The sequence below is a fragment of the Gavia stellata genome, chromosome 7, assembly GCF_030936135.1.
Source record: "Gavia stellata isolate bGavSte3 chromosome 7, bGavSte3.hap2, whole genome shotgun sequence".
Taxonomy (NCBI): Eukaryota; Metazoa; Chordata; class Aves; order Gaviiformes; family Gaviidae; genus Gavia; species Gavia stellata.
The window spans coordinates 21,428,811-21,436,653 of record NC_082600.1 but is presented as its reverse complement, the minus strand read 5'-3'; positions in this window follow the sequence as shown (position 1 = coordinate 21,436,653).

Genomic DNA, 7,843 nt, shown 5'->3' with positions numbered 1-7,843 from the left:
ATACAGCCAGTTGGGAAAAGTAATCAGACGGAGAAGTCTGCAAAGAAATACTGCTCCCTCCCCCACAAGGAGATCAGTTTCTCTGCCTGAACACAAATAAAAATCTCCTAAACTCTTTAGGATTCAGGCTATATTTTGGCAAAATTCCAACATTTGAGATGAAACAGCATTTGTCTACAGCTCCTCTCAAGAATTTTTTTTCTAAAAAACCCCAATAATTTGCATCCATCTTCTTTGGATGCAAATATAGATGTACCGGAGACTGGGGAAAGAGCTGTCCTTTTAAGTTCATCCAACTGTTAAACTAAAGAAAAAGTGCAAACCAGTTTATACAAAATGAATCGATTTGTATACGGTTATTCCCCAATTCAAAATAATATTAAAGGCGGCCTTTGTTAAGTGGTTTTGAGAAGCTCATCACCTCCCTGTTAGTTTCCTTTTATGCTTATAGTTTATTAAATCTTCTCCTGAGGGTTCTGGCTTGATTAAAATGTAGCAATCCAGACTTGCACAAAGCCTCCAGCTCATTTAGTCCATCCAGGAGAAGTTTGGCTTAGATTTGAATTAACCTTCAATCTTCACTGGTATTTACTTCCTGAGTATTCAAAGGATTGTCCAGACCTTTCACATCCCCTGTTCAAACTTCCCTTGTATTTAAAATTAATCCTTCATGAATCTCATGATTTAAATGCCAACTCTTAAATCAGTACCATGAGACAGAAGGAATAAAGTGAAAGTCAGTGTTACTGGGGAGTCTCAGAATTAACTGACTCCCAGAAAAAAACTGCTCTGCTACACACCTCTTTTCAAAATGAGGACCATGATACATATTCATACAAAATACCAACACAAAATAGCAGCAGTGTAGGTACCTGGTAGTGGCTGCTCATTAAACATTAATCGTATTTGCCTTTAAAGAAAGGCAAATACATCTTTTTGGTAATTAAATTTAACATGAACCTACAAACTAGGGAATCGGCATGTTCTAACTGAGGATAACATCTCACTCCACTTGACTGTTTTGGCCACATCCTCAGTCACTGAGGGACCAAAGTGGGAGAGCCGGGGTTATTCTTTGAATAAGACTTCCAGGCCCATTGCTCTAACTCTATGGTGGGTTGACCCTGGCTAGACACCAGGTGCCCACCAAAGTCGCTATATCACTCCCCCTCCTTCTCTTTTCTCTTAGCTTGTATTGCTGAGCAGACATCATATGGTATGGAATATCCCTTTGGTCAGTTTGGGTCAGCTGTCCTGGCTGCATCCCCTCCCAAGATCTTGCCCACCCCCAGCCTACTGTTGAGGGGGGAATGTTGGAGAGAGAGCCTTCATGCTGTGCAAGCACTGCTCAGCAGTAGCTAAAACACTAGTGTGTTATCAGCACCTTTCTAGCTACCGATACAAAGCACAGCACTATGAGGGCTGCTGTGGGGAAAATTAACTCTATCTCAACTAGACCCGATACAAACTTGTAAAAGAAGTATCAGCTACCATGCCACACTGTATTGATAAATTTATCTGCAATTGCTTTTGCAGTTTGGATGGTCTGGAATACTTTGCACAAAACAGAAATATGTAAAGCTAAGAAGAGATAATAGCGCTACTTATCTCAATGACAAAGTGTAATTCTTTCTAATACTGGGTATTTTAAACTCTTCATTATAATTCATTGTCTATAATGATTTCTGTTTATTTTGAGTAATTAAGAATATCAATGCCTCACTATAATATGAGTATATCCAAAACCTTCATAAATTGCAGCAGATTTTTAATTGTTACACAGCAAAGGTATAAATGAAAAAGTGTTTTAGGATGACTGAAGTCTCAGTGCTACCAAATCCCTCATAAATATAAAGTTAGCCAGCTCAGGAGAGATGCCTTGCAGGAACCAAACAGTACCTTAAAAAAATTAAAAATTGCTTGACTATTCTCAGTCATTTTCTAAACAAATTCCAAGGGAATTTGCATGGATAAATATGAGTGAGAATTAAGAATTTTGGTATTTGAATGACAAAATCCTAAATTGTTGACTGGTATTTCCATCCACCACAATAAGCAACCAGTACTGCTACAGAAGGAATAGCACAGCATAGTATAGCATAACATAGCATAACACAGCATAGAATATTTCAGTTGGAAAAGGCTTACAGCGATCATCTAGTCCAAGTGCCTGACCAACTCAGGGCTGACCAAAAGTTAAAGCATGTTATTAATGACGTTATCCAAATGCCTCTTAAACACTGATAGTCTTGGGGCATCGACCACCTTTCTAGGAAGCCTGTTCTGGTGTTTGACTACCCTCTCTGTAAAGAAATGCTTCCTAATGTCCAGTCTAAACCTCCCCTGGTGCAGCTTTGAACCATTCCCACGTGTCCTATCACTGGATACCAGGGGAAGAGATCAGCACCTCTGTCTCCACTTCCTCTCCTCAGGAAGCTGTAGAGAGCCATGAGGTCACCCCTCAGCCTCCTTTTCTCCAAACGAGACAAGCCCAAAGTCCTTAGCCGCTCCTCATTGAATATTCCTTCCAGCCCTTTCACCAGCTTTGTTGCCCTCCTCTGGATGCACTCAAGGATCTTCACATCCATCTTAAATCGTGGAGCCCAGAACTGCACACAGTATTCAAGGTGAGGCTGCACCAACGCTGAATACAGCAGCATAGTCGCCTCTTTTGACCAGCCGGTTATGCTCTATTTAACACAGCCCAGGAAGCGGTTTGCCCTCTTGGCTGCCAGGGCACGCTGCTGACTCGTATTGAACCTGCTGTTGACCAACACCCCCAGATCCCTTTCTGCAGGGCTGCTCTCCAGCCTCTTCTCTCCCAATTTATACTTGTGCTCAGCATTACTCTGTCCCAGGTGCACAATCCAGCATTTAGACTTGTTAAATTTCATCCCATTAATCATTGTCCAGTGCTCCAATCTGTCTAGATCCCTCTGCAAGGCTTCCTGTCCCTCAAGAGAATCAACAGCACCTCCCAGTTTGTCATCATCAGCAAACTTGCTAATAGTGCATTCAACTCCTGCATCCAGATCATTGATAAATATATTGAACAGAACTGGCCCTAGAATTGAACCCTAAGGAACACCACTGGTGACAGGTCATCAGCAGGTGTAGCCCCATTCACTACAACCCTTTGAGCTCTGCCCTTCAGCCAGTTCTTCACCCAGCACACCGTGAACCCTCTCATCCCACAGTTGGACAACTTGTGTGACCTCATAGTAGAAGGATATCAAATTAGTTAAATGGGACTTTCCCTTTGTGAACCCATGTTGAGGGTGCCTGATGATTGCATTATTATTTAAATGCCTTTCAGTAGTACCCAGTATGATCTTCTCCATAATTTTTCCAGGGACTGAGGATAGACTAACAGGTCTGTAGTTCTCTGGGTCTTCCCTCACTCTGTTTTTGTAGATCAGAATAACATTGGCTAGCTTCCAGTCAGCAGGGACCTCCCCAGACTCCCAAGACCTTTGGTAGGTGATCGTGCGGGGTCCTGCCATAACATCCGCTACCTCCTTCAGTACTCTGGGATGAATCCCATCAGGCCCCATGGACTTGTGAACATTCAGCTGATACAGCTGGTCCCTTACAATTTCAGTGTCCACAAATGGAAAGTCACTGTTCCTACACTCATGGTCCCCCGACACAGGGGACCAGGCAGCCCAAAGTCTATCAGTATTATTAAAGACTGAGGCAAAAACCACATTGAATGACTCTACTTTTTCTTCATCCCTAGGTATTCCTGGTATTCCTTTACCTTGTGTAACCATTTACAGATGAGCAAAATTGGAGGTAAATGACTTCTAACATGAAGGCAGTACAAAATTCTGGGTATTGACATTCATGGCTCCACAATTTGAATGAACAAAAATAACTCTTTACAAATTGTTCTGCAAAAGCATTCATCCCTTGCAAACAATGAAGCAGAAAGGCAGAAGACTTTGTCTTCAGGTCTAGCAAATCTGGCTCTGATGAACTGCCCCAAAAGTGACACCATAATCTGTCTCAATCTTCCAGGCTACTGGGCTTGATTCTCCTTCCAACAAAAGTGACAGGAGAACCTTAGAGCTTCTTGTAGTTCTGAACTTCCCCTGTGACCTCCAGTTGGGAAATGTACATGCTACTGTTGGGACAGTGCAGTGTGTTTCAGCCACACACATTCTTTACTGCCCCCCACATTGATACCATCCCTCACCCATACCTGCTCACAAATTACAGGCTCCAAAGCCTCTTGTCTTACATGCTGGAGATCAGTATTAGTTATCAGGGAACACCTGTGTACCAGAGAGAACATATTAGGATAATGCATTCAATTAAATTAACAAGGTCGTCTCAGCCACTCATTCAGCCACGTGGTTACAACAGACATTATGAATATGTTCTGCAGGCTGGTACTCACTGCTGCTGTGGACTCACGGTCTGCTATGTGATTCTCTCACATTTATTGATTGAGTGCTGCTTCCTTTGATCCAATACAAAGAGCATGTCTGCTGTTCCACCCCGAGAGCACGACAAATGTGAGCAACAGCACTAGAGCAGGTATCTGCATCATTCTTAGCCTAATTCACCACTAAAAATTAATTTGAGAGAGGTGGGGTGTACAGTATAATTGAAAAGGATGGATATGGACAGCCAGGAAAAACTACTTACATTTTGTCCTGAACTAAAAGTATAGCACTACAAAGAACCCAAAACTATAGCGTAACAGTCCTTTACGTGCTTTAAAATACACCTTTCAGACAACCAGTCAGCCTACAAGTTTCCTCATGTAGCAATCCGCTATTCAGTAAGTGTGGCTGTGTCCATTTCACAGATGTGCAAGACATCTAACCTGGGTAGTAAGGCCACAAATAATACTCATGTGTTCCAAGTCCCCTGCCTGAACCTTTGCTGTAACCACACGCACACTCATTAAAACAATGTTTATCAAATTCTAGAGCCATTTAATAAAGCAAGAAGCACTTTATAGCCTAGTTAAAAAAGAATTCTCAGACCATGTGGGACATATGTAGAAATGGGGATGGTAAAGCAGCAGCAATAATGGGATTTACAGACGTTTACTAGAAACCTGACAATTATATATGTGTACTTCTGGTTTGTAAGAAGCTCAGCCAAGGACCAGCACTCCTTTGCGCTAGGCCCCATAGCAACACACAACTGAGCCAGTTTTGTTCCCAAAACTTTTACAATCCAAATATGAGACAAGAACAAACATATGAATACAGGCAGGCAAGCAGGAATAAAAGGACAAAATAAGAAAATGAGCATCAGCAGCTGTTTCTGTACATATCTGAACTGTTGGATTCAAGGAACACCCTGAAATTCCCAAGATCCTCATATGTATGCTTCTTTACATAAATTCCAGCTGTCCTTGCAGACAATCTGTGTGCCCATCCGTTACATGACATTTTCATGACATAAGGAACCGAGACAGCTGTATTGTATTGAAACCATTATCAAATCTGTCTGGCAGCTGAAATGAAGAAAGTGCTAACTAGGTCTGCCTACAAATGCCAAGTATGTGAAACAATGATGAAGATGGTGAAAAGTCTCCCCAAGTGTGCATGCAAGCACTGACATTGGTGGTGCAGCTTTGATGGAAGACTGCCAAATAAAAAGTGTAGGTTGGTATACAGCCAAGGAAATGCTCATCACTCTTTCAAAAGTTATCAGCCTCTACAAAAGACTTGCTACTTTCTGCAAGGACACAGAGAGCTATTCTTCACAATGGAAAAAAAAGGATTTAAATTGTGGGGGATTTAACATAAAAGGGGAACTCTTGTTAAACTACAATAGAGAATGTAGCTCTGCTGATAATTCTGAAATACCTGTGCCAGTTTGTCTTTTATCTAAAAGCACACTTTGATCTTTTAATGAAAGAGTGAGTAGAAAAATTAAGGTATAAAAAGCCCCTGGTTTTAAGGCTTAGATAATTAGGCAAGACTAACACATTTGTTCAATATTCATGCCCCCTAGGAGACCATTACCTTGAAATCATTACCTTTATTTATTCTCTGGTCTCATGGATCCTGTAAACTTTTAATGAAATAATACATAAAAGTGGGTTCCATTCAGTTACAAATGCTCATTAATTGTTTGCTAATGCAACACTTTTTTTTTTTTCTATTTGCTCTCCTGGCATTATTATAATGAAGAACAATTGCTTTATAAAGAAAGTTGTGCAAATACTGTAAATCATGACTTCTTTACCAATCTACTACCTTGCCCTGCAGTGAACTTTTTTTTTGTTAATTAACTTTCTACTGTTTGTCATTCCAATTAAATAGAGTGGGGCAATTACTTAAAGTGTTACATGAAGAGCTGTAAAAGCTAAAAAAAAAAACAAAACAAAAACAAAAAACCCTAAAAAACCTGATGAAGGAAAAAAAGTCTTTAAAAGAATTAAAACCAAAAAACCTAAATGCCTTTGAAAGCTTAGTGAAAGCTCTACAAAAGTTAGCAGACAAAAAAACAGCAATCCAAAATAAAGGAAATAATGCATCAGCAGTGTAGCAGTAAATTTAAAAAAACCCAACAGGTAAACTCACCTGTTTTTTGTTCAGATCAGTTAGAAGGAAGTGAATAAAGTTTATTACTGTTCACAGTGGAAGTAGGTAGGATTTGCTCACCTGCACTTACTTCTAACTGCAGTGCTGTTAAAGACAGGCAGAAAAAATCTGGCATGTGTTGGAAATTGATTGACCTCATTCTCTCAGTGAAATCTAGACTGACCTCTCCACAGTCACCACAAAACTCTTCTTTTGTGTGCTGTTCCACTTGTGCTCATCCCATCTCATCTAGATATTAGAATTTTACCTGCAAGATCTAAGGTAAAGTAGACTGCCTTCAATAAATCCTAACAAGAACAGACACGTACCTAAATTCAAATGACTTAAGGAGAACGTAACGTATGTTTAAAGCACAGCATGCATCTATTTGTAGTCACGAGTGGTAGCATCATTATTCTGGAGCTTAAAGTACTTATCTAATTACTTATCTAAACAACACAAAGTATCTTGACATAATATTATGGAAAAAATACAGTTCATTAACTCACAATTCAAAGGAGGACAGCTTTACCATTCTAACAAGCAAACACCTGATTTATTTAAAGTTTTGCCAGAAGCTTACTTTTGACCTCCAGAGATATATCAATATTGCACATGGATGAATGAGTTCTATTTTCTTACCAGCTAATTTTATTCAGAAGAGAGAAAATATTTTTATAGCACTTTGGTGGTGCATTTGTGAAGAAATCCCATCACAGATGAATTAGGGATTAGAGTGCAGATGAGTAAAACAAATAATCATGACCATCAAATTTATTACACAGTTGCCACACAGCAAAGGCACTGAAAAGCTGTCTTGGATCAGTCCAAAGGATTTTTAGCTTGCTTGCTTGCTTCATCAAAGGAATTCAGAAATTTTGGGGTGAGACAAGGCACTATCTCTTTAAAAATTAATTTTGAGTACAGAGTGCCAGCAAAATGGAAAAATCAGAGCATGTCATTAAGAAAACTCAGTATGATCGATTTCATTTTAAAAAATTGTAAATAATTTTGACCAAAATAAGTTTGGATGCTTTCACACAAAAATACTCAGAAAATTTTAACCTTAAGAAAAACTACCATGTTTTCAGTTTTAATAAGACTCATAGTATTTTTGTCATTAAAGAAAAATGAGACAAATCCAAGCCATACATTTTCATTAGAGGGGATTTATTAAATAGATGTTATTGTTGCAGTCCCTTTTCTACAGGGAACCACAATCTAAATTCTTGGGGAATATATGGAGTTCAAGAATGTGATCTTTTGGGGAATCACTGACATTTAAGCTCACA